Source organism: Sceloporus undulatus, chromosome 3 (assembly GCF_019175285.1).
Source record: "Sceloporus undulatus isolate JIND9_A2432 ecotype Alabama chromosome 3, SceUnd_v1.1, whole genome shotgun sequence".
Lineage (NCBI taxonomy): Eukaryota > Metazoa > Chordata > Lepidosauria > Squamata > Phrynosomatidae > Sceloporus > Sceloporus undulatus.
Window position 1 is genome coordinate 172017991 of NC_056524.1, and position 18135 is coordinate 172036125.

Consider the following 18135-nt stretch of genomic DNA (forward strand, 5'->3'; position numbering starts at 1 on the left):
AAGTCAACTGGATGACACTAGTTTAGCAAGACCTGTTTTAGACTAATTGAAAAGTGCTTACTTTGGCCTAGAACAATGTTCTGTGGTTTAGAACCAAAATGTGGTTCTAAATTTTGCTACCATTAGACAAAGTAACTCACAGTATTTTCAAACATGATAGGGGTTTGAAAGGCTGTTGTTACTGCTTCTTCTTCTGCTATTTCCCTCCTCCTCTATCTTCCTGTTAGATCCAAACAGTAAAATTTGAAGTGTAAAGCAGCTGTCTATTGCCATACAATTCTAAAACCCATCTGAAGTGCAATCATTATCATGAATCTGTTTACAGCCATGCTTCTAGGTAGCAATTTTGGGATAACAAAATGAATGAAACACCATTCTGTGTCCATTGCAATATAGTGGGCTCTAGCTGTTTGAGCCCAAATGCCTAAAATTGCTTTGATTTTGCTGAATCTCAGCTATGAGCGAAGAGGAAAGAAAGACCTCCACACTCATTCTGTTCAGATGCTTTGTGGGCTGAATGCAGTGTCTAAGAACAACAATTTTCTAGAGTACACATGGCAGTTAATACATTCACCACAAATCTTTTGTAGCACCAGCTCTGTAAATTGTTGGTCAATCTCTTTTGCTGTATTGGAAGGACATGGCAGTTTTGCCCGCTCCAAAGGACAAAGTCAACATTGGTCTGACACATGCTGCCACCTTGGGGTGAGATTTAGAGGGACAGGTCTGTTTAATTACTAGAAGAGGTCAAGAACATTGTCAAGATGAGAGAGACTCAGCAAGAAAGAGCTACTGTATTATTTAGGAGTCAGATCCATAGTTTTTGCTAGACTGTAAGTTTCTTGAGGCAGGGACAATGATGTACTAATAACAATAGAAGTAGCAGCAGCCAACACAAATACTGCAAAGAGATCATAATATTATCAGAAGGAAAATGGTCTATTGGATCTACATCTTTGTGATGTAGATCTAATAGACCATTTTCTGTAGATCAGAAATGGACAACTTCCAGGCGCCCAGGGGTCATTCATAGACCCATTGTGGACTACACAGCCCCTAGCAATGTGATAAATTGTGGAACGAAAAGGCTGGACAATGGCATCCATAGTTCCAGGTTTTGGGAAGTTTTGTTAGCTGAGGACTTTACCTTGGGGAGGTGGAGGTTTACAGTAAAACCACCACTTTTGGAGGCTTCTAGGAGGTAAAATGAGTTCCTCAACAACCTCCTCAATGTTTTTCACAGGGTGGTTTAAGTTGGCCCCTGATGAACTAGGGACAGCTAGCCCCACAGGTTATGCTAGCCAACTTTAAATGCGTACTCTTTTTTCCTTAAAAAAAATCTATATCTTTAAATCATGCACAATCAGTTGAGTGCTCATTCCTGCCAGTTCATGCTGTTTTGTGTATTCTAGTGCAATATTTCTCAGGCTTTCCAATATGTTGGTTTTTCCCAATGTGTCAGGAACCAGCATCATATTTGTGCCCATTGGCTATTACAATAATTTCTTTCTTTCCTGGAAACGCTCCAGGGACCTTCACCCAATGGTTCAGAAACTAACAGCAGTGCTGGGACTATCCCTTAAAGTAACATTACTCTAGTGTATGGAAAGCATGTTTGAGACTGCTGTTTGCACAGTAAAGAGACTGGGGGTGGTTCAACACTGGCCCCAAAGCTGCCCTGTATTCCTCGCATTGCTTATATATTCTGGAGCAATGCAGTGTGGCTGTCTACATAACCGCCCACTGCAGCACCCACTGCCACCACTGCTAGTGCATGTCACTCACTCGGAGACTGGAAACAAGGTGTCCAGTGTTAATCCCACGGCTAGACACCTTGTTATGACCTCAGTGGGAGCAACCCGTGGCAGCAGAGGTGGCAGGTGGCACAGCAGGACACTGTGTAAACAGCCACCAGGTGTAATCCCAGAATACTCCAGAGTAATTGGTGAGTTTTTAAAAAGCAAATTACAGAAATCAGGATTCCGTACAATTAATCTCTGACAGTAAAAATGGCATTACACTGTTATAACTATGTACTGTCAATGAACATCAGGTTAATGAAAAGGAGGCTTCCTTTCCATCAGAACGCCTAGCTTGAGAGAAGATCCAAATTGGACCACAATGGTGAGCAAAGCAACAGTTTCCTACATCTTTGTGCCACTGTTCTGAGCCAGATCCATTTGTGTCCCATAACACACATACATACATACAGTGTGTGTGTGTGTGTGTGAGAGAGAGAGAGAGAGAGAGAGAGACCAAACCTTTATTTTAAGTTACAATTCATTAAGAGTTTGGTGAAGCATATGGCTGTACTTTGAAATTGTCATGAGGGTGATATTTATCTGTCCAAAGAGTATACTGTGAAAATGGGAAGTGGCTTAGACTAGGGTCTGAGGGTGGCACAGATTTCATTCATGGAGCACAAATGGGGGACTAACTATCCGCATACTGTATATGTGCCTGCTAGGTGCCAGCTGGGTGCAATGATTGGATGGGGACAACCCCAGGGTAGATGAAAACATAGGCAGAAAGAGCTGGCTTACTACTTTAGTGGAATGAGACCTCCTTTATCTCTCAGTGCAAAAGGAAATGATAAAGAACCTGGGGTGAGGAAATAGTCAGCATACCCATTTAGCTTTATCATGAACATGCCCTCAGGTCTTTGCTCCTTCCTCATGGGAACATCACCTAGTGTTCCAAAAAGTCATTGTGACTTCTTAAGACCATTCTGACTCCAGATATGAAATATGGAAACAAGTAAACTCCAAATAGTGTGGGGTATGCTGGGTGTGCTAATCCTATGTGCCTACTAAAGCTGTTTCTGCTCATCATAGCAACTTTTCCTTCTTACTATTTTCAAAAACATTTTAGAATTAAATGAGAATACATATAGTTACATATGCTCTTTTTATTATTTAAACTATAAATATGTAAAATCCTCTTCTGTGATAATATTTATTCCCAACTGAATGTTATTAGCAACAGAACAGCAGAATCAAATACCATTTTGTGCCTTTAATCTTGATGGTGCCAGGAGTTAAAAAGTGAATTTTATAACGCAAAACCACATTTATTTCATTTTATTTAAAAACAGGGTTGGCTATTTTTAAGAATGTTCTATCATAGCAAAAAAGTAGAAGAAATTATACAGTGTAGAGTCATGAGAGAAGAGTAATACTCTTGACTATCTAAAAGGGAAGCTTTGTATGACCATTATGGTCTTAAATGGGTAGGAACTTCAGAATTCCAAACTACACACCCCAAGATTACACGGGATGGAGCCATGGCAGTGAAAGTGGAATCACAGTGCTGTATGAAAGGGTCCATGGCCTAGACATTGCCTTTTATCTTTAAGAAGGGTGGCAGAGTGAGAGCAGCCTGAGGAAGGAAGGGTAGAAGAGGCAGGAAGCCAGAAAAGTAAACTGCAGGAATTTGAAAAAGCAATTTGTGTACAAAAATGAAATTACTGAAGATGTATTTCCTTCCCATTAAGTAGGCCCACTGAAATAAATTAGACTTACATTAGATGTGACTATGAAGACCCATTCATTGCAGTAGTCCTACTCTAGGCAGGATTAATGTTGAATTTAGTTGGGGTGAGAATGGCCCTCCAGAATTTATTGGACTACAATTACCAGCATTTCTCACCATGGGTCATACTGACTAAGGTTGCTGGAACTTACAATCAAACAACATTTGGAGATTAGCACAATTACTGTCCCTGACGTTAACCTCCTAGGTCTATTTGTTTCCCCTGTCAAATATTGGAAGGTAGGGATATAAATGTGACTGTATACATAACTCACGGTTTGGCAATGCTTTTTCAAATGTATTTTAAAGTTAATCGTCTCGGTTTTGCTAATCCTGCTTTAAACAGAATGCATGGGTGTAATCCCAGGTGGCAAGGTGCATCAAACATAACAATGGATTAGGATGCTGCAAAATGTGAATCACTGAGATAACTACATCAGTTAATTTCCTGTCTTCTCTATGTAAACCTCACCCTTTGACCCTCCTGTCCACAGTGATGACTGTTTCATCTGCTTCCTTGTGCTCAAGTAATTAGAATGCTCTCACCACCACCACTACTTTCACACACACACACACACACACACACACACACACACACACGCTACACAAAAACTCTCTCTAAAGAAAAGAGATCCCACACTTTATGTGGAAGGATTTAAATCTTCAGTTCTGATTGTGCAAAAGACATACAACATGAAAGAGTGCCTGGCTTCCTGTCAGTAAGATAAACAGGCTAAATCCAATTTATGACTATCAATATCTTTTTCTTTCTTTTGGCCATTGTGGAAATTGGAATTCTCTTCCTCCCTTATGCAATGAGCAAAAAACACCCTGACAACCCATCTTCCTTCTTAGGGGCTCCCTCCATGATCCTTTAATGCTGGTGAAGAGCAGGGGATGAGTAAGAAGCATCCAACTAGTCAAACAAAGAAGGCATCTCCCAAGACCTCTCATTGGTCCTCCAGAGGTTTTGGAAGATGGCACAATCATTGTGTGTCTGGATACAGGCACATAGCTATAAGCAGGATTGCTAGATTGGTTTTTTAAAGCCAAATTCCCAAAAGCTGGCTTTTAAAAAAATTTGGTTGACATCAAAAAAATTCATTGGATTTGGGGGTTTGTTTCTAACTTTTTTACATGCTTAAATGATCTTCACAAAAAGTACACACCATCCTTTTTCTAATAGCCTTATCACACAAGAAAACAAAGTCAGAGAATAGTGGCTTCCTCCATGTCTTATTGAATGACACTATAGTGCTTCTGTTCTCTTCCTGCAAGAGACAATGGTCAAATAACATCTTTTGTCCAGCAGGAAAAATACATTTGACACACTTTGACCACTGTCTTCCACTGGAAGAGAATTGAAGCACTATGATGTCATGTGGTAAGGCACAGAGAAAGCTACTACTCTCCAGCTCTGTTTCAGTTTTGTTTATGCATGCAATAAGGCTCTAAATTGTTTTCCTTTAAGAGAAATTTTTTTTGGTAAGTTACATTTGGCAATACTAGAATTTCTGCTGCTAAAAAGAGCCAGGGCAAGTGTGCCCCAGAGCCACATGCTGAGCATGGTGAGTACATGACATATCTAGAGCAGGGACAAGGCAGGTGTTCCAGAGCCACACACACTCACTCTTCCTCCAGTTTGCCATGGACTTCTAAAGTGTTGAGATGTGAGCTATAATCATATTAATCTACCAGGCTGTAATAACATTTTGTGGTAAAATTGTGACACCTTCAGCTGTTTTTATTAATCATTTATTAGCAACAGAGTATGAACAAAATATTAAAATTTGTTTGGCTCTTTTTGGGGGGGGGATCCTAGTATTGTTTGGCTTTACATTAAAATATCTATCTGGAAATCCTGAGCAGTGGCGTCCCTGCCCAGGGTGTCACCCGGTGTAAGGAGGCAGGGTTTCTGGGCAGAACTTTCAGCAGGACGTCCATGGAGCTGAGTTATGTGAAAACAGCCATGTAGTCTGCGGGAACTGTTACCTGCTGCCCACCCACGCTGGAGAGCTCTCCTCTGAGGCCCGGAGACCACCCCAAGGCCCGTGGAAACAGCCGCACAGGGTGAAAAAGCAACCATGCGGCTGGGAAAAACAGCCATGTGGCCAGGGAAACAGCTGCTCCACCACCTGCCCAGGCCAGAGGGCCCCCCCCCAGGCCTGTGGAAACAGGCACACGGATCGGGGAAACAGCTGCTTGCCACCCACCCGGGCTAGAGAAAAACACACCCCAAGGCCCAGAGTAGCACCTGTGCAGGCCCAAAAAAATGCCTGCAGGACTGACCAGATGTCAACCCCACCTCTTCAGGGGTGTTATCCAGTGCAGTCCACACCCTACATAACTAACCCCCCCCCCCAGTGATACTACTGATCCTGATCATAGGCTTTTCATTCATTACCTACTCTCCATCAGGTACGACACAGAGTCAGCCCTCCATATCCATGTTAGTTTGTTTTTCATCTGTGGATTCAAACATCCATTGCTTGAAAATATTTTTAAAATATATAAATTCCAAAGACCAAACCTTGATTTTGCCATTTTATACAAGGGACACCATTTTACTATGACACTGAATTTAATGGGACATCAGCATCCACGGATTTTGGTATCCATGCGGAGTCATGGAACCAAACCCTAACAGATATCAAGGGCCCACTGTATCTGCAAGAGGTGGCGGGGGAGATTTTTGTAGTTCTGTCATGGCAGAACTTTACAATGTGTCTCCCAACATGGGATCTCAGCCAATTTTCCTCACTTCCCATGCTATAGTCCTCTCTTTATCACTACATTTTAGATACTCTCCTTTGAACAGAGATTTTTGTTCCATGTTAAAGGGGGGGGGGGGGGGGGGGGGGGGGGGGGGAGTCCCTCGCATAAATTATTCAGTGAAGAGTTGTCATTTTTTCCCTTCAAGGAACAGGGTAGATGAATAAGGTTTGATCCATTTTACAAGCAGCTTGAATGCTACAAACATTTCTTTCTCTCCCTCAAATACATTACTTGACAAATCTCAGCATCACTTGTCTGATAATATATTCATTGAATACTATTTGACCTGCTCTGTTCTGCATTGAAATTAGACTGTGAAGCTTTCACAACTGCCTGGGAATAAATTCCATAAACTAGCTTCTACATTTCCCTTCTGACCCAGTTTAAAAAGAAAAAAACCAATTATAAATTTTGTAGCTACAGCAGAACACCTGCAGATGCTGGTCCATCACGCAACAATGACAGCATGGGAGAAAAGAGGGATTAATAAGGACAAGTCCCTTTGCCCCCTCTCCTCATCTCAAATGGAAAAAAGCAGGGCAGGCCCTGAACTTCCCCTTTGTTTAAATATACCCATAGCAAGATCCAGGCCTGTACCTTTCCTAACAATTGGAGCTGAGACAAAGGTTTAGCAAAGCCATATGATAAAGTCCCATAACTTCCGACTGTCCTGATTTATCAGGGAATGTCCTAATTAATCCCACTTTTTCACGCCATTTTTTCAGCTGTTTTTACTATGTCCTAGTTTCCCTCTCTTGCTACATTCCCACTTCATTCTCAGTTTACTCCCATTGAGGCAAACTGAGTTCAAAATACAAAAGTAGTTTGCACTCAACTCAGTGGGGATAAAGGAGTAGGAGGCAAGGTCTTGTCTTTCCCAAGAGGCTCAGGAAAAAGCAAACTGCCACAGCCTCTCCTAACTTGTGTGCTCTTCCTCCTTAATAACTTTTGCCATCTTGACCACACACCACTGTTTACCCTATTGCATACCAGTTTCATGAAAAAAATGAAGGCTATGGACTGAACCTACTCCTTTCAGCCTGAATCTTCTTATATGTGTCTAGCACATGGAGCAGAAAGGTTCTATCAATATAATTCGCCCTGATGTGCTAATTTTCTGCATACATGCCATTTTTCATATGGCCAGCTTTGCATTCGGATTAACTTCATGTTATTTCACATCAACAGTGATGTTGTTTGATAAACTTTGGGTATTTCTGGGTTTTCTCTCATTTAAATCTCATTTAACTCCTGTTTTCCCGCAGGATTTCCGTAATGTGATAAACTCCATAGAGAGGTCACCAGCCACTTTTGTTAAAAGATTTCAGTATTCCCCCTCCTCTCCCTCTTTTCCTTTTAGAGCAAGTGGGATATTTATATAGCTAAAAGTTCCTGCGTGTAAAACTCTGGTGTCTTCTCTCATTTAAAACCTCCCATTTGCTCAATACTAGGATTGAATGGCATGGTAATAAATACCTTTTGTAACCCAATGGACAAACCATGTGATTCAGGTCACTTCCATTTAAGATGTTACTCCCACAAAAGAGATACCTCTCTGACAGTCCAGTTACCATCCTCTCCCTCTTCCCACATCTTTCTCCAGAGAGATGGTGGGATTAAAGATTTCTTCTTTTACCTGCTCAGTTCATTAGCCAGTGTTTGGATGTAGCTTCCCTGTGCATAAAAAGTTTTCAAGACATTAGTAAATGTGACAGCAATTTCACCATCTGCCACCAGTTAATATGTGGAGACCTCACTCCACCTGATCCTTCTCAGATACCAGCACAACGGGTCTTTTAAATCCCAACCACTTGGCACCAATTTATATGTGACAACAATCCCACTCACCAACTGAAGTGTCTTTATTAATAATTGTTCTTATTACTTTTGGTAGCGTGTTTGTTGTTAACTGTAAATTACTTCAGGCAACTCCTTGTTGGACACAGAGAAAAGAACTTTACATTCTGAACTTATTACTGTATATTTCTTAGTGGTTGGTTCTCAAGCTTATGTTAAAGTATACAAATTACTTCAGTTGTTATAAATTTACAAATTCCCTCACTCTGTATGTATGTTCCTTCACTAACTTGGTTCACACAGAACCTAAACCCAGTTTCCTTAGTTATTAACCTCACAAGTTACTTGTTACACATAGGCCTGTTTAAATACTTGAAGGGATGTCATATTGAGGAGGGAGAAAGCTTGCTTTCTGCTGCCCCAGAGAACAAGACCTGGAACAATGGATGCAAGCTACAGGAAAAAAGATTCCACCTCAACATTAGGAGGAACTTCCTGACAGTAAGGGCTGTTCGACAGTGGAACACACTCCTTCCTTGGAGTGTAGTGAAGTCTTTAAACAGAGGTTGGATGGCCATCTGTCAGGGATGCTTTGACTGAGAGTTCCTGCATGGCAGAGGGTTGGACTGGATGGCCCTTGTGGTCTCTTCCAACTCTATGATTCTATGATTCTCAATACACACAGCTCAACTCTCTCAGCTCAGCTCTGTTTTTATATCCACTCCTTAGGCAGTTTCTAATATTCCCCCCAGCCTTCCTGGCTGTAAATCCCTCAGGATCCTGTCTTACTCTTCCAATATCACTGATTCCTCCTCCTTTTATATTCACTCCTGAGAGCATTCCCCCACCCCCCATTTCCCAACCTGATTCCTATTGGCTGCCCCTATTCTGCTGGTGTTTCTCCACAGTAAACTTTTCATTAACTGCAAGCTACTTGTCTTGTTTGCTGTTCTGAAGCAGTTTCAGTTCTCAGAGAAGTAGCGGCCAATGAAGACACACTTCTGTTACTCTGCAGATTGAAAGCCAATCTCTAGCAGGTTTAGCTTTGATATTTTTGATATTTAAATATTTTGTTTCTTAAACAAAGGCTGAAACCTTAGGAAACAAGAATTTCCCACAACATTGAGATATCATTTCCAAATGCCTGACAATGGCTTATTTTGTGACCCTCCAGACTCATGCCATTGGCCATGTCCCCTTCTCCAAAGCATTTGGAAGACCAAGGTTTTCCGACCCCCATCTTTTATTTTGATAGGGAAATGGGTCCACGCATTAAGCAGGACTAAATAAACACATGTATACAGAAAAAAGGTATTTTAAAAACCCTAACTAAAGAGAGAAAAAAGAAACAAAATCTAGTTCCCCATCTTCTCCTCTTCCACCCTCGACTTCCCCTACATCCCTATTGACTTCCCACTCTTCTCTATTTGCAATCTTCAGCTTTAACATATAATGACTCCTTTCTAGATAACATCCAATTATATAAACAACTATGATTTCCATAACATTGAAAAGATTCTTACTTAAACATCAAATCCAATAATTATATTATCTCCTGATCATTTAAATATATATATTCTATAAGAGAGTGCCAAGTCTGTAAATATACTTATACGTATCGGGTTTCTTTTTAACAAATTAGTCAGTTTATTTGATGTGGCAAAATCCAACAGTCATTCTACCCATTCTTCAACATTCTGAATTTTCTTTTCCTTCCAGTATCTCTCATATACTAATCTTGCAGGAGTAACCATATAGCAAGATTAGCATACTATTCTCTCTTTCTGATTTCACCCCAGAATCCAACATATTCAAAAGAAACAATTAAGATCAGAGAACTATTTCTGTCTTCAAAATCTTATTTATCATCCTCCCTATTTTTTTTCCAATTTTTGGTGTCCTTTTATGTGTCCACCACTGCAACTTGATTAAAGCCACAATTCTGAATGTATTTTCTTACACTTTACATTTATAAATAGATTTGTCTCCCAAATGATGTATTTTATACCCATACCTCTCTCTCCCCTGTCCATGTGTGTGTGCATGAGAGAGAGAGACAGAGATCTACATAGTTAAATTTGAAGAAGTGAGAAATCTGAGGAATAATTTTGTTCTAATGCACATAATCATCCAAGAGGTAAACAACAGGTCAACTCATTTCAAGATGTGGACCAAATGAAACTCTCAAGCATCCCTGAAAAGCAATGGCTAAGAAAATCTGAACTGACTTTATTTGTCAAGCCCAGGTCACTTGCCATGTGTTCATTACCCCCAACCCTGCACATTCTTCCTACATTTCCCCTCTCTTAACATTAGAGCAAAACAAAACAAGATCTGGCAAGCAAGGGAGCAAATCACACTTAACGGATCAATGCTTTTAATGGCTCTCAAGGCCAGGTGATAGAAATGCTGAAGGATCAGATTTAATTTTTTATTTTTACAGGAAACAAACAGGCTGCATATGGAACAATCAGAGCATCTGGGACTCTTGTTTGCAAAAAAAAGATTTAGCAAAACAACAGCAGGGGCTTTAGAGAAATGGCAACATGTGAAGGAGAGAAAGTACTCTCAGGTCTCACAGAACTCTATCTCCAAAAGCTTGGCTATGGTTTATTAAGACTCAGTGAGTCAAGGGTTTATTAAGCAATATGTTCAGCTTCTGAATCTACAAGCATCATCAAATTTCATTGGATGAAAATATCACCAGCTAATGCCAAGGACATATAACCATTTTGAGTAACGTCTCTAGGGCTACATCCTCACTGCAGAAATTATCCGTTATGACACCACTTTAACTGCCACAGCTCAATGGAATAAAACAAGGTACATCTAAAACCAAACAATAAAACCATTTAAAAAACAAAGAAGTTACCACATTAAAATACAGCACTGAGCCAAAGCACTGAGTCATGACAGTTAAAATGGTGTCAAAACAGATTATTTCTGTAGAGCGGAAGCAGCCTAGGTACCAGATTAACCTTTTCACAGTTGCCGGGCACAGGTGTGCATGTGTTTGTGACTGTCTCCTGTGGCTGCATTCCCACTTACAAATAAATCACTTTGCAAACCGAATTGATGGATTGATTCGACAGCGAAGCGTGGTTCACACTACATTGGCCCCAAATGCATTTTCTTGCTGCAAAATAAAATAAAATAACCCACTTGTGGTTCACATTCACAAATGACTCAATTCAAAATGGTCCCGCTCCAGCCGGCCAAAGGGCAAATTTAAATTGATTCCAATCCACATCTGGTTCACATTTGCGTGGAATCAATTTATCCAAACAGATGCTGAAAAAAAAATCAACATCAAAAAGATGCAGGTTAAATGAGTCTAGCACGTGCCCCCCTTTCCGAATCACTTCAGCAATTCAGTTCAAGTGCAAACCAGGGTCATTTAAACCGTTTTAAACCAATTTGTGATCCGATTTAAAAGGTAGTCAGAATGAGGCCTGTGGGCTTCTACATGTGAGGAAAATAGCTGCATCTGTATGCCACCAGTTTCTATATGTTATTGTTCACAAATTCCTGGCTAGTGAAAGACCGCTTTCACCACTCTAAATTAGACCTAAGAGAAGGGACAAAATGGGAGACTGACTCATTCTTAGGGATATTTGTCTCTGACTGACACATTGACACATCCAGTTGACAAGCCCATCAGTAATATACACTGGCCTCCAGGTACCAAGCTTCAGTGTGTCCTCTCTGCCAGATTCCCCTCAAAGCTCAGACACCACATGTGCTAGCAGATATTCCAGGATAATGCTAAATCTTTTTTTCTGAGCTGCTGTTTTTGTTATTTAAATCCAAACTGTGAAGAAGCTAACTTGGGGACTAAAATGCCATGCTGGCTGCAAAATACTGGAAGTTGTAGTCCAAAAAAATATATAAATAAACTTTTCCCAAACTGTGCGTGTAGCTGTGCTGCAAGCTGAGTAAATCATTTTTAATTGATTAACAACTTGCATGCTACAAAATGCAAATCTGGAAGCAAGAATGTTATGTGTGTGTGTGTATCTTTTAAGTATGTACAAGCTATCATACTGGTTATAGAAGCATATTTTATTCTATTCTGTTTGGGTTTGTTTCTATCCTGCCTTTCTCCTAACATGGGAATCAAGGCAGGCCACAGCATGGAATAAAACAAGGTACATCTGAAACTGAACAATAAAAAACAATTAAAAACAGAGAAGTTATCATATTAAAACACAGCATTTGAAAACAGCGTAAAATCAGCTGAAAACATACCAATAACAATAGCAGTACAGCACAGACACCTGCATCAAAGGACTATTCTACATATCCAGTTAGTCCCCCCACCAAAAAAAGCCCTTCTAATCTGTATCATTCCTCATGAAGAGTTCTGAAAAATTTAAAAACTCACCCCCAACTTTTCAGCTTTTTCCTTCACTTGATGACGGTATTGCCCAACTGAAGCTTTTCAAATTTATTTATTATTCATTTGTTTGTTTATTTACTTCTGCCTCTTCTAAAGAGAGCGTCACCATCTGTTTGTATGAAAAATAATTAAAATACAGGACAAAAAACACCAGGTAATTCATTGGGGAGACTTTTTCCCCCGGTTGCTCTAAAGATTTTAATCAATTAATCTGACTGATTAATAGATGAAACATTGTCGCCCAAGGAGATGCTGCAGAAAATTTCAGAGGAGCATTGCAAACAGGGGTGTTTTCTTTCTGTCTGTCTTTTTCTTTTTGAGGAACTAAGAGAAGCATGAAAAGCAAATTAAAGTTGGCTTGCCAAAGGGATGTTGTGCTATATGGAAATATCAATAGACATGTACCAAATCTAGCAGAGGCTGCTCCCTGTGACAGTAGTACAACATGCCTCCTTCTCTGCCATTCAAGGAGCACCAAGCTCAGATATCACTATATTAAAAACAAAACAAGGCCTCTCAGGTACCTACCTCAGTGCCATCATGTATTTCACTCTTCACCTAGGCCACTCATAATACATGCTTCAAACTCTAAAATGGCATTTTGTTCTCTCCTTTTTTGCCGCTCTCTTCCCTTTGCGTTTCCTCAGCCAAGAAGCCTGGAAAAAAATGGTTTCTTCACATAATGGAAAACATATACATTTCTACCATCTGTATTTTTTTTTTCCATGTTCAAGAGCAATGAGAATTTGTTCACCTGAGGAAACTTGCTTGGCAGAAACAGGGGATGTGATTGTCCCTGGATTCACAGATCCAAATCAAACTGGGTTTCATTGGTCTAAAGTCAAATGCAGCTTCCATGTCAACAATAGGTCACCTTCATTCCAATAAATAATATATAGAGAGTAGCTATTAAATACAGCTCAGGATATGACAGCTACATATTTTCTCACTTTCCAGGGACAATTCAAGATGTCCCTGTCCTCTGAAGCCTGTTACCTATTTGGCTGGTGCAACATTTAGCTGCTTAAAAATAACAAATTATACAGTTTCTACCTTTGGGCTCTTTTTAAGTGCTGTGTTTCATTTTTTTTTAATTAAAGCTATTAATGTATTTGTGTTATTGTTATTGATTTTATTATTGTTTTACAGTTTTTAATTTTCTGCATCTCCTTGGGCATACTTGAGACAAACTGGTTTAATAAATCTTAAAATGAGAATAATACATTATGAAAATAGGGCCCAAATTCAGTTGCTAATCTGCTGAATTAGTGGGATTTACATAAGGGTTGATTTACCCAGTTCCTACTGATTCAACTGAGATTAGCACTTGGCTTCAGGCCGTTATGCCCTGCCAGTAAGAGCCTTGGATTACCCTGGTAAAGAAATATGTCTCTAAGGAATGAGAGACATTTGGCCTTCAAGGAGATTCTCTACATTTGCCAGAATACTCTAGGCTGCCCCCGGAATATTCTTCCCCCAAATTCCCGATTTTGCCATGCACTGCTTCAAGTTTTCAACAAACCATGTGCCTTCGTTCACGGTTTGTGCAAACTGGCCACTGCCACCTCTGTGCCTATGAGCCACTCTGAGATCACAATATGGTTGTGCACCTCATTATGACATCAGAGTGGTTCGTGCCTACCTTCTGCCATCCTAGCGGTTCAAAAGCATGTAAAAGTGCAAGCAGATTACTAGGTACCACTTGGGTGGGAAGGTAACAACGTTCTGTGCACTCATGCTGGCCACATAACCAAGGGATCATCTTTGATAATGCTAGCTTTTCGGCTTAGTAACAGAAATGTGCACTGCCCCCCATAGTCGGACATGACTTGACAACCTTAACAAAGGGGAAGCCTTTGCCTTTACCTTTAGATAAGCCCTAAATGTTGTTGCACTTTAACTCTCAGCATCCCTCACCAAAGCCTGTGCTAGCTAAGGCTGATGAGAGCTGCAGTTCAACAACATCTAGAAGGTCACCCATTCCTCTGCCCTGATATATGTCATTCTCCTTTCCCCATACATATGGGCACACGGATATTGGGATAACTAAGGTTATTCTGATTACAAGATGTATCCGTATACATAACATTTTTACACTGATTAAAGATGAAGAGCTGCCGTGTCAGATGCACAGGCATGTGCAATGGCAGTGGCTGGATTCCTTATCAGAGGGGCAAGGAATCATCCCTGAACATTAGTCTTAATTTTAAAGGAGCTATTCAAGCTTGCCTCAGCCCCAAGGATGGAGAGGGACAAGGACAAAGAGCTTTGTGGCTAAAATCCTGTGTAGATTCCTTGATCTATCAACATAGAAACCAATGGCCATAGGGTTTGAATGCATAGTACCCAATGGACACAAAGGCAAAAGTGTCAAGGTTGGCTTATAACCTTCCTCACAGGTTACTTAACTAAATTCTTGAACCCTTGACTATGTCTAAAATGAGACCATTGTTCCTTGAAATATTGTGTCATGACCTAAGGTTTGCCCTCTTGCCCAGAAAATTGAGAGTAAAGAACAAAATTAGAAGGAGCCTTTGATGCACATGCCTTGGTAAAGAATCCAACAAGAAGAGTTTCATGTGATAGCAGTGCCAGCATCTGCTTCATCTGAGGATGAACTTGGAAAATCTTTTACTTGTTTGGACTTGATTGTCCATGCTGGCTAGTGAATTTTGGGAATTATAACAAAAAGTAACTTCTTCCAAACTATGTCCCTCTCCTTTCTGCCTTTTGCATGGAATCTTATGTGATACAGTCAGATGCTTGCTGCTAGCATGTGTTTTTGTCTCACAAGGATTTCAGGGTCTGACCAGTCATTTAGTTTTATTTATTTCTATACATTTATTTATAATTAATTTTATTCTTCAACCACATTTGCCTCAGACGACACTTGTTCCTTCTCCCTTGGGCCCCCAGTTCCTGCTTCCTTCTTGGTAATCCTCTACTCTGCCTTCCAATGCTTATTTCCTAGCCTTCTAGCTCCAAGATGTAATGGCCTGTTTAAGAGAAATAATCACAACTGTTATTTGTCAGGCTGAAGCAGCAGTCTCCAATCCCACCTCTTCACAAAGAGGGCCTAGTCTTCTTTCAGAGCGGGCAGAGCTAAAGACAACAGAATTGACTCCATACTATTCCTTGAGCATCTCCTGCCTGCTTTCTCAGAGTTGGCTTGGGCTAGCCTTTGACCCTTTATCCTTTGCTTGGAACAGCCTTTGATTTGTAATTTAGGCCATTGATTTCCCTTCAAGTGGGGCTGCATCCGCATTGCAAAAATAATCCAATTTGACACTTTATAACTGCCACAGTTCAGTGCTATGGAATTCTGGGAATTGTAGTTTATTGTGGCACCAGAGCCATCTGACAGAGAAGGCTTAAAACTCACAAAATTACGATTCCCAGAATCCCATAGCATTGAGCCATGGCAGTTAAAGCATTGTCAAAGTGGACTATTTGTGCAGTGCAGATGCAGTCTCGGAGTGTCTTCTTCTTGAGTTCTGCATATAATATATATATTAAAAAATAGAGCATCTACTAACAATCTACAGCAAGACATCTCAAGAAGCTGAAAAAGTATATTACAGTAGTTTTACTGCAAGATACATCTAATGCCTTTTGGGGACATTTTCTTTTAGGGCCTTCTTCAGGAGTCATTTTTTAAAAGACAGCGTTTAAAATGAATACTTGGGGGAACAGATTAAATGTCTTGAATGCAGGTGTTATCAATCTCCTATTTAGTTGCCAGTTACTATGCTTTAGAGATACATCTTTCATAGATCTCTGCCAGCTATATTAATACAAACGAGTATGCTTAGGTTTATGCAATTTCTATTCCTTATTTATCCTGCCTTTTTTATTATCAGCTAATGTGCAAATTTTATTTAACATATTTCTTATTTTTATAGACTGAAAGCAAAACTGGACTAAAATGCATTGATCTTATTTTGGAATAAAACAAATATACTTTGTCAGCATCTTGAAAGTGGAGTCAAACTAGATGATATATTTATCATGTTTTTTGGAAGAGAAGCTTCCTCAAGTGGTGAAAGATGCCTGCTTCTCATAGCATGATTTTTTTTACTTACTTGTCTTGCATTTAATCTACTTTGCTTCATGACTGGTAAACACAGGATTAATTTACAAGTCTGATTCCTGAGGCAGGTATCTCTAGAGAAATCCTATTATGAAGGGAAAACAAGTAACCACTAGAAATATAAGATCTCTTTAACAGCTGTTTTTATCTGTGTTCTCTCTTGTGAATTTCTGGTTGAGTTTTGCCAGTCCTCTGACTGGGTCATAGTCTGAAACAGGGTATATACAGGCTTTCATTTCAATCCGTTTGCACACAGACATGTATACACATGCACATACAGAAATGTAATAATAATAATAATAATAATAATAATAATAATAATAATAATAGGTTTATTTATAGCCCGCCCAATGACAAGGAATCTGGGTGGGTTACAATGGTAAAAAATACAATTAGGAATACAATAAAATTCAAAATCATCCCAGTCCTTTTACAAGTGATTATCTAAAATGAGACCAGGCTACCCAGATCTGATGCAGTAACTCCATACATACTATGCATCATCTTCCATTGTTCCCTGTGATCAGTGAATATATCTCATCATCCAAGGTTGCCATCTCTGCCATTGTTCCTGCTGTGCTTTTCTCCTTTTTCTGAAAGACAAATCATTTTGTGACTGAAATGACCAATTGAGCATGCTTTTCAAGCAGACAGTAATCAATTCTATGTCTCCATGTTATTACAGCTATAACTGACCCTTAGAAATTAACCTGTCTTTGGGGAATGCCCTTCAGCCAGAAGAAAACAAATCTCTGCTGGAAACGATTTGATTCAAACCAGGGATGCAAATATTCTCCAGTCTTGCAAAGCAAGGAGCTGTTGTTTTAAGCATGTGGTCAGAGACCACACAACACATGTTGTTGCCCAAGGCATTCCCTCCCTCCCAATAAAGGTTCATAGTACCCAAGGACAGCCCTGGGCAGAAATGCCCACAAACATATTTCTCCCTCCCTGGCACTCAACATGAACAGAATTTAAAAAACAAATAAACCCTCTGAAATCTCTTATTCTTTCACTCAAAATCTGCTGCCTGGGAAAGCACTTTCACTCTCTCTAATAGCAGAGTTGGTCACACATACAATTGCTAAGGGATTTGGGCATGGATTTCAGTGTTCCTGAATAAAAATCCCCAGTAATGGAATGCAAGAAAAGGGCGTGGCTCAATGGTACAGTCCTTCCTTACACACAGAAGGGAATAAGTTCAACCCTTGCCATTACCAGGTAAAGAGAATTGAACTTCACATTGTGCCCAAAACTGTGAAATCCGTCAGGAGGACCTCTGCTTAGGATTTGTATCCTAGAATCATAAAACAACTGGAGAGGCCCATCCGATATCTAAGCCAATCTCTTCCTCAATGTGGGAAATCCAGTTAGAGCATTTCTGTTCAGCTTCTGCTTGAAGATCTCCATTAAGAGAGAGTCCACCATTCATGAAGTCTACCAAATAAGAATTACTCCCATCATTAAGATGTTTCTCCTAAAGTTCAACTAGAAGCTCCTCTTCTGTAACTTCAGACCATTGGGTAAGAGCTTGGAAATGTTG

The 18135-nt window shown here is 40.0% G+C and overlaps 1 long non-coding RNA gene across 1 annotated transcript; it reads right to left on the reverse strand.

Moving 5' to 3' along the window:
* Window positions 1–12490: 12490 nt before the first annotated feature.
* Window positions 12491–13376, reverse strand: LOC121927298. The gene is made up of 3 exons (XR_006103172.1): window positions 13257–13376; window positions 13031–13158; window positions 12491–12611 (listed from the first exon to the last, which is right to left on the reverse strand). It is a non-coding gene; the product is annotated as an uncharacterized LOC121927298 (long non-coding RNA).
* Between the last annotated feature and the right edge of the window lie 4759 nt (window positions 13377–18135).